At 36.3% G+C, this 14044-nt stretch overlaps 1 long non-coding RNA gene across 2 annotated transcripts; it reads left to right on the forward strand.

Annotated features, from left to right (window-relative positions):
- The first annotated feature begins 6379 nt into the window (after window positions 1–6379).
- Window positions 6380–13010, forward strand: LOC133874089 (uncharacterized). Of its 2 annotated transcripts, none has more exons than XR_009901204.1 (3): window positions 6380–6662; window positions 8761–8832; window positions 11950–13010. It is a non-coding gene; the product is annotated as an uncharacterized LOC133874089 (long non-coding RNA). The 2 variants fall into 2 exon arrangements; XR_009901203.1 differs by lacking the exon at window positions 11950–13010 and adding an exon at window positions 10617–11718.
- Window positions 13011–14044: the final 1034 nt, after the last annotated feature.

The raw sequence follows: 14044 nt of genomic DNA on the forward strand, positions 1-14044 counted from the left end.
ATTATGACACTTAGAAATAAATTTATCTTGTATTCCTGATTCCTTGGATTTAGGCATCACATGATTAGTTAAGCAAGAATGATCTAAACAAGCTGTATCTTCTATCACATGCTTAATATCAATAGAATTTAATTCAGAATCAAAATCATGTGAAGTAGAAGTACTTAAATCATCAACAATTAAATTAAGCTTGTTAGAAACATTTGAGAGATTACAAAGCATGCTTTTGGGGAGAGAGGAAGAAGAATGACAGAGAGCTCTAAGAGAGAGATGGTTTTTTTGGGAGAGAGCTCTAGGATTTCTTCGAAGATGGTCTTTCGGAGATGCAGATTTTGTTTTAAAAAGAAAAAACACAAAAAAAAAAAAAAACAAATGTTGCAGACGGTTTCTTTTGAAACCGTCTGTAACTTAGAGACGTTGTTTTGAAACTGTCAGTAACTTACAGACGGTTTCAAAAAAGCCGTCTCTAAATTTATCTGAATTTTAATTTAGAGACGGTTTTATTAAAATTGTCTGTAAATTTACAGATGGTTACAATAAAACTGTCTGAAAATTAAAATATATAGACGGTTTTAATAAAACCGTCTGGAAATTTAGAGACGATTTTAAAAAAACCGTCTGTAAAACTATAATTCTAGACGTTTTTTGGTTCTGAAAACCGTCTAGAAAAAAACCGTCAAGAAAAAGCCATTTTTCTGTAGTGGCATGCGGCCATGCTTGTCCAGATGGCATAGATTAAAGTTATATATATGCTACAGTTAAATAGGATTTGCAAATAAAATGAGTCCAAATTAACACGCGCAAGGCATCATCTAAACCTACTGGCCGACTGCTTCAATACTTCAAAGCTTCCAAAAATGGTATCAGATGCCAGACTTATTTTGACGTGTTATGGTTTCATTGGTTAAAGCAATGCAAATCTATTGTCACTGTTTTGTGATGCAACTCTCAATTCTAGTATTAAATTGTTGCATTTGCATCCCTCAAATTTATAAGATTAGTGAAATGAAATTACTTACTCGATCTGAGGTTCCGTTTTGTTTCGGTGTAAAATGATTTTTAGAAAATATATTTTTGTATTTTTTCAGAGTTTGATGCGACAAAAATAATAGTCAAATGAAAAACATTTTTGGTTTGACCGGAAAAGCTTCTTCTAACTTTCGTAAAATGATTTTGCTTTGTTAAACCGTATACTATTTTTTGAGTTTGAGTTTCTCATTCTCAAATCGCTGAAATATACCTTGCCATCACTGGACTTCCCCCGAACTTTGGTCAGACCACCACCGAAAATTGCTAGAAGTCATTGAGAACTAGCATAAAAGTCGACCTATTACGACCGGCACAATTGATCATATTTCATTTCCTTCTTCCAGACCAAGCACTCATTGAGTTACTTATGGAATATCAAATCTCTCTCTACATCGAGGATTTTTTATATATCTAGGTCGACCAGAGGTTCGACTTACTTCTCCCCCACCTTTTAACATGTGGCCTTTGAAAAAAATAAAGAAATTAAACCCAAAATCAAAAAGAAAGAAGAAAAATTGGGCCATGTTTTTATTGTTTTACGTACAAACTAATCACCAAAAATTATTTTTAGAGAATTTTCTTTTAAAATTGTTGAAAATATATCCCAACAAAAAAAATCTTACGTTTATTTAACGGAGCTTAAGTTTGATTTGACATCGGTAAATTGCTGAATTAAGATATCTTAAATGAAAATAATTCATTGTGTATGGACACCATACATATACAGTTAAATAAAATAACGTAAAATATTGACAATCAAATAAATCTCTCCACTTGGCATGTTTCACTACAAGTTTTTGTCGTTATCATCAAGTATTTATATTTTTGTATGAACCTGCTTGTTCGAATAATTCATTTTTCTTTATTTTTATTTTTTTTGTGAATGTCTTTGTCCAAATAAAATACGATTTGAGCTCCAATTCATTCATTTTATATGTACATTTTCAGTTGGTTATGTTTCCTTAGGACGATCGTACAATTAACTTATATTTAAATATTTTATTATATAAAAGAACCATCGAAAACGTATAGTATAAGTTAGGGAAATATATTTACACAACGGAAAATGCTTCTTGCACAATAACCATACATAACAATTACACAACTCTACTCTTATGTGAGTGGGACCTACTACATGGGTCCCACTCCATGTGAGTAGAGTTGTGTAATTGTTGTTTATGGTTGTTGTGCAAGAAGCACCTCTTTTACACAACACACACTAAACAATTTTTACACAACACACTTACATGGGATGGGACCTATGTGAATGGGACCCACCACATGGGTCCCACCTCATGTGAGTGTGTTGTGTAAAAGTTGTATAGTGTGTTGTGTAAGGATCATGTCTTTATAAGTTAGGGGGAAGTGATTCCCTCTCAACCTCTCCCACAGAACCCCATTGTGTGGGTATCATGCATGTGACTATGTGAGTCTCACATATGGGACTCACACAATGTGAGATGAGGTTATTTGAGAGTTGTGTGAAGATTGCAAGGGAAGAATCTGGCTTTAGTATTGTAGTTTAAAACTACAACACATCCGCTGTAAAATAAATGGAGGGCTGAGATTGTTTTGGATAATTTTTTTAAACCAAACTATGTTGTTTTGGTAAAATCTAAGGAATTTATGAACCAAACGTTGAAGCAAATGTTTTCTTCCTTACGCCGTTAGGAGGAAGTGGAACATCTGTTTAGATTCTCTCTCTCACTGTCTTTATCTATGAAGAATAACAGTGGCTGGGGTAGAGAGACCTAGTTTGGGTGTCAAACATCCCTCAAACCGTGACAGTCCCACTTCCTAACAAAAATGGCATGGGCCCTAAGGCAAGCTAGCTGCTGGTTTGATGTCAGCTTTTGTTTTCACTTCTGGTTTTGTTGTTTGGTTGAGAAAGTTGTAACAGAGTTTCTTCTTTGCAGGCCTTTGTACTATTTCTAATTTATTTTGGTTTTAGCTTGCTTGTTTGGCCTGTTTTGTAAACTGGATTAGTTGTTTTGAATGAAATTGCTTATATATTCATGAAAACAAAAAATTAAAAACAAAAACAAAAACAAAAAATTAAAAAAAAAAGCTAGCAGTAAGGAAACCAATCCGAAATATTTGGATAAACTAACCAAAGTTTAACTTGATGTAACTGCAACACCAAAAGATGAAGAAACCGTGGAGGAGATGGTCTCTGTTTCAGTAGAGTAAAACAGGGGTGAACAGAGGATTAAGAGAAACGTGGGTAGTTGCTTAGATGTAATTGGCATGGATACGTGTTGTTCTGGGTAGTTACTGTTAAGACAGCTGTCCTTGCTGTCCAAGGTGTCGCAGGTCATGGAACCCCAGCTGTCCAATATGCACCAGATCATGACCATGCTGTCTAAGGCACCTCAAATCCTGCATGCAATTCCTTACCTTGTGCAGCCAACAACCAGCAATCCAATGATTATGCAATTACACCAAATCAGTCTATTCACAATCCCGTGTATCACGAACCTGCAATCACGCAATTAGCAACAACATCCTCCCAGCATCCATATATTCCCGTACATGGCCAACAGTCATATATTTTCTAAATATTAGTCTTCCTTTTCCTTTTGTAAATACAATACTCTTTCCATGTATCTCCTTTACTTGCTGTACAAAATCGGCAACATTGTAACCTTCCTTTCTTATCAGATTATGTAAACCAGTATAAATAAAAGACATGTAGCAGCTTAAAGCTTTAAGCTTCGAAGTCTGTTTTTCTTTGTATTCCTCTGTTTTTGCATGGTATCAGAGCACCATTCGGTTCACACCATTCTTGATCCAATGGCTGACTCTTCCGACTCTCACGTTTTCGCAAATATACCCATCCCCTCACCAACACCAGTTCAACCACATACTGCCCCTCTTATGACAGAAAACACCACTGCATCTCTTACTGTGCCCAACATTCATTCCCACATTGCACCCAAAGTGCAACTGGATGTGTTAGTATTTTATATTGGCTACATTCTGGATAAAACAAAAACACTTTATGTAATGGTTGCGTTTTAACAGGATGGTCGGTTTTCAATTCAGAATCTTCATGTATTCAGACAATGATCAAGTCAAAGACAATAACTGATCACAAGCTGCTTAAAGATGTCCATGAAGAGTCCTTGCAAAATTTAAGACAAAAACAATCGGTTCCTGTGCAACAGTCCGGACGGGCCTTTGAAGGCGCCCGGACGCTCCTCAATGTCCAGCAGATAACGATGACGCCGTCCGAACATTAGAGTAACACCGTCCGGACGCTAGGTCAATTAGTATTCAACAAGGACTTTGATTTTAGAACTTGACATTGTTTGGGAAGTCGTTACAAGCCGTTCGGACGACGTGGCAACACGTCTGGATGATGTCCAGTAGTTCAAAATATTCCAGAGTTCCGTTCGAATGCGAAACGGATTTTAGCGAAGACCGTCTGGACGCTCGGTCGTGAACCTGATAAAGATAGAATTGCGTTGTTTCTGAAAGGATATCGCAGAAAACCGTCTGGATGAGGCTATTTTTCGTCCAAACGCTCACTAGCCAGAGTCCGAATCTCAGCAGTTTTTGAGGTCTCTTGAAGCCTATAAATAGAGGGCTCTAGGCTAGTGTTTTGTAAAGAATTCGACAGTGAATTCCATAGTGCTTTGAGAGGGTGTTTAGGGAGAATCGTAGATCCACTAGCTCTCAAGCTGTTACCGGTATGTGCTCAACTGTTCGTGTGAAGTCTATCTTAGGGGTCGGCCCTAGGGTAAAGGAATCCATCAAAAACCCCTTTAGGTGGAAGATCTGGTTGGGAAGCGTTCATGTTGGGATACACGTCAGAGTTAAAGGTATGACTACTGCATTGGGTTATGTGAGTACGAGTGTCTTGTAACTAGCTTTGTTTTTGGATAGTGGATTCCTGGGTTTGGCTGCCCCTGAGTGGTTTTTTTCTCTTCATAAAGTTTCCACTTCGTAACAAATATCTTGTTTTATTTAAATTCCGCATTTAAGATATTTGTTTGCACACAAACACACACACAAACTTGGTTTAGATTATAAGTTAATAAATATTTTCAATTGGTATCAGAGCTTGGTACACTCTGTTTTTAGATTTATTTCTTGAGTGTATCCTTTTGACTTCTGTTTTTGATTATTATGTCTCAAAATCTTAATTCTGTTCCGCCCTTTGATGAGACGAACTATGGCTATTGGAAAGCCCTAATGCGCTTCTTTTTAAAATCTATTGACGTCTGAAAAATTGTTGAAACTAGTTGGATTAAACTAGAAGAAACAGACGAAATTACTATTATTCAAACAAGCGAAAGGCTTTCTAATGATAAAGCCCTCCATTCACTATGTCAAACACTTTTACTATCTGAATTTGCAAGAATTTCAAATTGTGAAATTGCTAAAGATGCATGGCAAATTCTAGAAACAACATATGAAGGCACAAAACTAGTAAAATCTGTCAAACTTCAAATGTTGATTTTTAAATTTGAAGAAATTAAGATGCTAGAAGATGAGACATTGGGAGAGTTCTACACTAAGATTAGCGACCTAAGAAACTCGATGGTGAGTCTTGGGAAGCAAATCTCGGATGTAAAACTCGTCCGAAAGATACTAAGATCTTTGCCTGAGTGTTTCAGGATTAAGGTGACAACAATAGAAGAAAGCAAAGATCTGGAGGAGATGAAGATTGAAGAGCTGGTAGGATCTCTTCAGACATACGAATATTCCTTACCTCCAGTCAAAAAGGCAAAGACAATTGCCCTCAAGGCATCTAAGGCATCCAAGAAGAAATCCAAAGTCTCATCTGACGAAGACTCCGATGTTGATGAAGATGTAGTGGCAATGTTAGCCAAGAACTTCGAGCGTTTTATGAAGAATAATAAATTCAAGAAAAAGTTTTCTGACAGATTAAGAAAGGTTGTAAAGACCAAGAAAAATTAATAGGAATTTAGCATTTAATAAATTGTATTTATTAAATGATGAGACTAATAATTATGTTTTAGGTGATAGTATTTACGTTAAGAAAATAAAATAAGTCTAAAATAAAATAGTAGAATTAAATTAATTATTATAGTGGGTCCTAGTTGAATAAATATTCAATTACCTTAATTAAAGTGTAGTTTAAATATATGTGAGGCAAAGTGTTAATTAATAAATGATAGAAATAAAATAAGATGGGGTCCTAATATAATTTATTATAGTTACGGGCTTTTATAAAAAGGAAATATTAGCTTGCCACATGTCACCACCGGGTTGGTTAAGAGAAGATTACATTATCCTCTCTCAACTAACCACAAGGTGACACATGGCCCCCCATATCTTCTCTTCCTTTTTCCCCTCTCTTTTTTGACCATCTGGATATCTCTCTCCCTCTCTTCCTCCTTCTTTTCTTTTCATTTTCCCCATTTTTCTCCCCCTCACCGCACGCTTCTCTTCTTCTTCTTCCTTTCTTTTCTTTTTCTTCCTTTTTCTCTCTTCTCCTCTCTGTTCCACACGCACACACAACCCCTTCCCATTTTCTTTCTTCCTTTTCTCACCACATCACTCGCACGCACACGCCCAGAAGGAAGAAACACTGAGAGACCGAGATTGTGAGAGAGATTTAGAGATGGAGAGTTCGGCTATGGGGGAAAACCCATGAAAATCAGGTAAAGAAATCGTCCTTTTTTAGCTTTTAAATTCGGATTTTTAAATATGGGTTTCCCTTGAATTTCCATAAGAAACCGTATGGGTCTTTTGGGGTTTTAATTTAGATGATGTTCTAGGGTTTTTATGATTTGTGGTTTATGTTTATAATTTAAAAATTGTGCTAAATGCTGGATGGAAACTTGATTGGAATTTTGTTGAGATAAAATCTAGGGTTTAATGGTGTCTTTAGAGGGGATGGCCGAATAGTGTTCTTCTCTTGGGGGTTTTGGTTTTTAGTGATTTTAGATTGTGTGTAATGCTCTAAAATGAGTTGTTGGATTTTATTAAGTTTCCATAGTGTGGTTTTGATAGAAATCCAAATTTGGTTGTGGGTTTGTGAATTTGGTGTAGATTTTCTGTTTAGGTTATAATTTGGACTTGTGTTGTTGGATTAATGTTAACCGAAAATGGATTCTTGAGGGCATTTTTGTGGAATCCGAATTTAAGTGTTTGATTGTTATTGATATTTTGATTTAGTTTTGCGGGGTTTCGGTTTTGGAAAGTTGTAAAGGATTTATGAGTTTATTTGTGTTGGGTTGATTATGAATTGGTGTAAAGCCTATAGATATGGCTATGTGATTTTATGGAGTTTTGGCGATGTTGAAGGGGTGTCTTGCTTGGTTGGCCGATTGGCCTTTAATTTTGGATTGTGGATTTTCTGTTAAGTGAAGGGCTTGATGTAGATTAATTGTTGGTTGTTGTTTACAAATCAAGAGGTTAAATTATAGTTGACTCTTGAATTGTTTTATTGGATTAATTGATGTCTAGAGACTTGGGAGTTTGTTTGGAGATCGGAACATAGTTTGTTATTGGTTGTTGATGATTGGTGCTATAAGGTTTTGGTAGAAAATATGCTATTGCCATTTATGTAAGGGATGTTAAATGGTTAAATTTATTGAGATTGGTTGAGTGTGGATGTTAGCCGTGTGAGTTGAAATAGCCGAATTTGTCATATGAGGATTTCGATGATATGTTAGATAAGGTTGATTCAATTAAGTTAGATTCTTTATTATGGTTTATTTGGATGCTTAAAGGACAATGAATTGTCAATTAGTAATTAAAGTCTTCATCTTGTTACTAAATGAGAAATGAGGAATAAGATAGGGAAAATAAGTAATTAAAAAGCTAATATGTTTAGATCCTTTAGTGTAAACGTCTAATGCGGCTGAAATATAAACATAACTAATATTGGAATAGAGTTTATAAGAAATATGGATTATTAATAAATCAATTCTTAGTGTAATGTTTAGCTTTGAGTTTATGTATATGCTTCAAGCTTTGGTAAATGGATATATTACAAGTGTAATTGTAATCTAGTTTAATAAGAGTTATTAAATAGTATGTTAAATAAGATTAAAGTCTTAAATCTAAACTATATACATGGTTAGTAGTTAATAAGGATAAAGCATTAAATATATTATTAATTGTATTTAAGGATAAGGAACGAAATAAGCTACAAACCTAAAGCCTAAGATCTATATCATAGGGGGACAACGATTAGGATGTCAAAGAGTTATAGATTACCCAAATAACCCTAAGTTAATAAATATAAGTTAGTAAGCTTATAGAAACACGTAAATGTAATATGAATCCATTATGTGACAACTTAATAGTTAATTCCCCTATCCATGTACACATAGTATTTTAGTGTATCATTGGATTAGGGTTAAGTGTTATATGTGTATATGTATATATTTATACATATGCATATATATATATATATATATATATATATATATATATATATATATATATATATATATATATATATATATATATATATATTGTTAACTTGGTAAATAAACAAGAAGCTATAAAAAATGATTAACAATGATAATGTGATACAACAATAATAAATGAGCCAATGAAATAGTAAATACGTCTTCTAGTTTATAAACAAGATAAAATAGGAGAGTAGAACCAATGGTTAACCTAATGGTAGCCAAGGTACTTAGTTAACTCTTGAAGCGGGTAACGTAACGTGTGAGCACACGAGTAGTCTAAGTCTCATAGAGTATAAAGTTCCATAGCGTTGTCTAACGTTATTCGTATTTGCAGGGTCGTGTCATAATTGGAGATTTCAATGCGTTTTCCAATGTTGAGTTCGAGTCGTGAGTCCAATGCAGCCAGGTGATATTTTACTCACTGAGAAACTTTTATTTATATATTATAGAATTGCAAAATATATATGTTGTTTTATAAATCCGAACCAACTGTATGTTGAATATATCTGTTTTGCTTGATTTGAGTACTTTAGAGTATGTTCAAATATATCAATGATAGTTTCAAAATCTAGTATTGTGTGTTGCATGATTTGGATGAAGTATTGAATTGTTTAGCAACGTATGATTTAACAGCATGATACAATAAGACAATACTTACTGGTCAAGCACAGAACATAGAACATATAGCATATAGCATAAAGCATACAGTAACCCAGCAGTAATACAGCAGTAACTCAACAGCAGCCTAGTAACAGTTCAGTTCAGTAGTTTAACAGCAGCACAGTAGCATACATAGCATACATAATATGATTTAAATTGTATGATATTTTCATGATATAGAATATTGTAGTTTTTATGCTAGACGTATTAATATACCTAAGAGTTTTAATGGCAAAGAGCTTAAGTATATTGCTATCGTCTAGTTGCATGATTTAAGAACATTGAGCTTTGAGGTGCAAGGGTATAGTCATTGTTCGGTATGAGTAATACAGTGTTCTGGGAGTAGGTAGATGAATTGTCGTGGTACATCAATAAAAAGTGCTTGGATCTCAGAGTCTTACGTTAATAATCGCATGAACAACAATGTGCCATAGACATGAAGTTGTAATGCTTAGGATTTGGTGTTAACCATATTTGGAAAATGATAGTAAGCTCGTACTAAAGAGCGAGATGACATGTTTTAAGCTTGGTGTACTTGGTTGTGATGCTATTGGTTGTGATATCAGTGTGACTTGGGAGTAGGTAGATGGATTGTTGTGGTACATCAGTAAGAAGTGCTTGGATATCAGAGTTTTACTCTAGTAACCGCATGGACAACTATGTGCCATAAACATGAAGCTGTAATGCCTTGATGCACGATGATATCATCGTTAGTAACGTTAGCTCTTTGTGCATTTAAGCTACCAACATAAAAGTATTATTGTAGGTGGGCGTATACGTAGTTGCTTCCAAGCCATTGGAACTTCTACGTATAAGTCCAATTACATAGTATGTTTTAAATGTTTTCTGATAATCGGTGTTCGTTATATCAGCTATGGGAGTTTTCAAACAAAATTTTATAAATTGGTAGCTGTTATAGTGTACGAGAAACTAAAAAGAAAAGTTGGTTCATTGTGAAAACTCAGTTAGTTTAATATCACTGAGATCTCGGTATCATGTACTGAGGCGGTAAACTCATTATTTCACCTATACGGATGTGGCAAACCCCCACAACCATATAGATGATGTCCCTTTGGCTGCAAGTACTCGGGTCGTAGTTGATGGGGTTGTAGACGTGCATTTGAGATATTATGACCAAAGCTCGCCACGATGGTCATAGTTGCGGGACTATGGGCGTACTCAGTTTAATAGGTTTTGTTATGGCTTGTGACGCCTGTGTCACTTGTTATTGTATAAAGCCATTTCAGTTATGTATTTATATTGAGGAAAGACTTAAACACATAAATGTTAAATGGCTCTTGTTGTTATTAATTTATAATAGATGTTTAAGATGTGATTTCTGCTATTAGGTTTATGTTCTCCGTTGCATAGTAGTTAGATGTTGTACTCTGATTTACCAGGTACATATTATGGGGTATGTACCATATGTTGGCTTTGCGACATATCGTCGTGCCACTGTGAGGATCCATTTGTATTTTAAGAGATTAATGTTTATGAAATGTTTTGTATAAAAAAAAAAAAAAAAAAAAGGTTGTCACAAAGGCTCCCCACACAACTGATACAGAAGAAGCAGAAAAGAAAGATCCGAGGGGTCCCCAGTGCTTCGAATGTTCAGGCTTTGGCCACATCGGGACTGAATGTGCAAATCTGAAGAAACAAATAGGGAAAGCCTTTAATGCAACTCTCAGCGATAAGTCTGAGAAAGAAGAAGAAACTCCTGTGGAAGAAAAATTCCTGGCATTTGTAGCCCCACATGAAGATAAGGAGGATTCTCAGTCTTACTACTCTGAGAATGATGATAGAGGACTGATCATGCAGACTATGGTCAGAGGCTAGACAATTTTGATAGACCCCCAGCTTATCAGTTCTGTGATTGGGATCCCTGTTCTACCAGTCTCTGGAGTTCCTTTTCCTGATGAGGCTTCCAGCATTGAGTTTTTACATGACTTCTTTGGGACGAGACCACAGCGCGAGGACAAGTCCCACTCCTAGATCAACATCGGTGCCTTTGCTCCTATGCACCGATTCTTAGCAAAGGTTGTTGTCACAAACCTTTGGCCTCAAGCTCGGCGGAGTGAGCTTACCCTCAAGAAGGCCACCCTTCTATATGCCATCGTGATGTAGAATTCTTTTTGCCTGTGCAAGCACATCTTGCACACTATGCTCGAGGTTAGAGATGAGAAGAACATGAGTTTGTCTTTTGGGTGTCTAATCACTCAAATCTGCCTTCAGGTTGTGCCAGATATTTCAGAATCGGAGCCCCGCTCACGGATTCCAGATCCCATTAGCATACAGACTTTCATGAAGTCTAATGCCCAGTTGAGGCATGAGGCTCAAGGCGGTGTTCCTCAGCCTCCATCAGTTCCACCAGCAACTGCATCATCATCATCCCAGGCTGTGCCCCCTACTTTCGATATAAAGGTTGCATTTTCTCAACTGATGTCATCCATGGGAGCTCTCCAGCGTGAAGTTACTCTTATTGGAAAGCATGTGGAACAATGTCAGATTGACATTTGCGAGTGCCTACAGTACCATCACCCCACGGCTGATGATGAGGACTGATTATTATTAGTATTATTATTATTATTGTTCTTTTTGTTGTTTGCTTGTATGTAAAAAATTTTAAAATTGTGTTGACATTTTGTTTAAACACTTACAGTTTTTAATTAATATTTTGTTTACCCTCTGTAATTGTGTGACAAAAAGGGGAGTATTTTTTGGTTTTTTTAGACCGGGAATGTGTTTCCAAGCTGGTCAAGTGTTTTGTCCCTGAATGGCGAAAATGGGAGTTTGTTAGTATTTTATATTGGCAACATTCTGGATAAAACAAAATGCCCTTGATGTAATGGTTGCGTTTTAACAGGATGGTCGGTTAAAGATGTCCATGAAGAGTCCTTGCAAAATTCAAGACAAAAACAACCGGTTCCTGTGCAACAGTCCGGACGGGCCTTTGAAGGCGTCCAGACGCTCCTCAGTGTCCAGTAGATAACGATGAAGCCGTCCGGACGTCAGAGCAACACCGTCTAGACGCTAGGTCAATCAGTATTCAACAAGGAGTTTGATTTCAGAATTCGACACTGTTTGGGAAGTCTCTGCAAGCCGTCCGGACGACATGGCAACACGTCCGGATGATGTCCAGTATTTCAGAATATTCCAGAGTTCCGTTCGAATGCGGAAAGGATTTTAGCGAAGACCGTCAGGACGCTCGGTCAAGCCGTCTGGACGTGAACCTGATAAAGATAGAATTGCGTTGTTTCTGAAATGATATCGCAGAAAACTGTTCGGACGAGGCTATTTTCCGTCCGGACGCTCGCCAGTCAGAGTCTGAATCTCAACAGTTTTTGAGGTCTCTTGAAGCCTATAAATAGAGGGCTCTAGGCTAGTGTTTTGTACATAATTCGACAGTAAATTCCATAGTGCTTTGAGAGGGTGTTTAGGGAGAATCGAATATCCGCTAGCTCTCAAGCCGTTACCGGTATGTGCTCAACTGTTTGTGTGAAGTCTATCTTAGGGGTCAGCCCTAGGGTATAGGAATCCATCAAAAACTCCTTTCAGGTGGAAGATCTGGTTGGGAAGCATTCGTGTTGGGTTACACGTCAGAGTTAAAGGTATGACTACTGCATAGGGTTATGTGAGTACAAGTGTCTTGTAACTAGCTTTGTTTTTGAATAGTGGATTTCCTGAGTTTGGCTGCCCCAGAGTGGTTTTTTTCTCTTCATAGAGTTTCCAATTTGTAACAAATATCTTGTCTTATTTAAATTCCGCATTTAAGATATTTGTTTGCACACAAACACACACACTTGGTTTAAATTAGAAGTCAATAAATATTTTCAGGATGAACAGAATTACATGGCCTGGGTCTTTCAATTTCGACCCATCCTCCGCACAAATGACTTAATGGGTATTGTTGATAGCTCAGAGCCATGCCCACCTAAGTTCATTCCTGGTCCGACAGTGGACTCCCCTGCACAACTGAATCCTGCATTCACTGTGTGGAAAAAGAAGGATCAATACCTTCTCAGTTGGTTTAATGCCACTCTCTCAAAAAAGGTGCTCTCCACCGTCTATGGTTTGGACACCTCACGACAAGTTTGGTGTGCTCTAGCAAATCGCTATGCTGCTCCATCCAAGACTCGGATTGGTAGTCAACTCGACTACGTGGATTTTAAATTTATAAGTTTTACCACTTCGCAATAGTACGAATCAATTGTACTATAGTAAGGGTTATCGAACCACAGAGATTGGGGGTTGTTTTGCGTAACAAGATACTTAAAGAGCGTATTTAACTTAACTTAAAAGTAAAAACAAAGTAAAGGTTGTAGAATTATAGCTACAACAAATCAAGTGATTAAAAACTAGAAAATGAAACAAACTTAAAAAAAAACTTAGGGTATTGATCTCATCTAATCCTTAACCAATGAAATGCTTAAAGTCTATATGGATCTTCCTAACATGCATGATATGAGCGCGTAATGGGCGTTAACCATTATGACGACCTCGTCATGAAAATACTTTCGTTAGAACGTAGTTATAAAGCACCTAGTTTCACATCAAACACTTACCACATAAAGATTAATCTATAATTGAAAAAAGTTTATACTACCAAAGGTGTGGGGGATTGATGCTCCCTAGCTTACTACTTTATAAAACATCCTAATAAGCATACACGATACATGAAAACCCTAATTAGGCCACAATGATAAGGTATCTAGTTTCACACCGATCTATTCCATGTAAAGATTAAACTACAATAGAAAGACGTTTTACACTACCAAAGGTATGAAATGAACGATGTTCCCTAGCATACCCTATAAGGTGACTCTAATAGGTAAACACACATCATGTCAAATAGAGCCATTGCAAAAGACATTGTTTTCTTTCAAGAACGTTAATTTTACTCATGAATCCAAGAAAACTCATAGACAAGCAAATCCTTTTTTCATGAATAAATGGATTGG

Source organism: Alnus glutinosa, chromosome 7 (genome assembly GCF_958979055.1).
Source record: "Alnus glutinosa chromosome 7, dhAlnGlut1.1, whole genome shotgun sequence".
Taxonomy (NCBI): domain Eukaryota; kingdom Viridiplantae; phylum Streptophyta; class Magnoliopsida; order Fagales; family Betulaceae; genus Alnus; species Alnus glutinosa.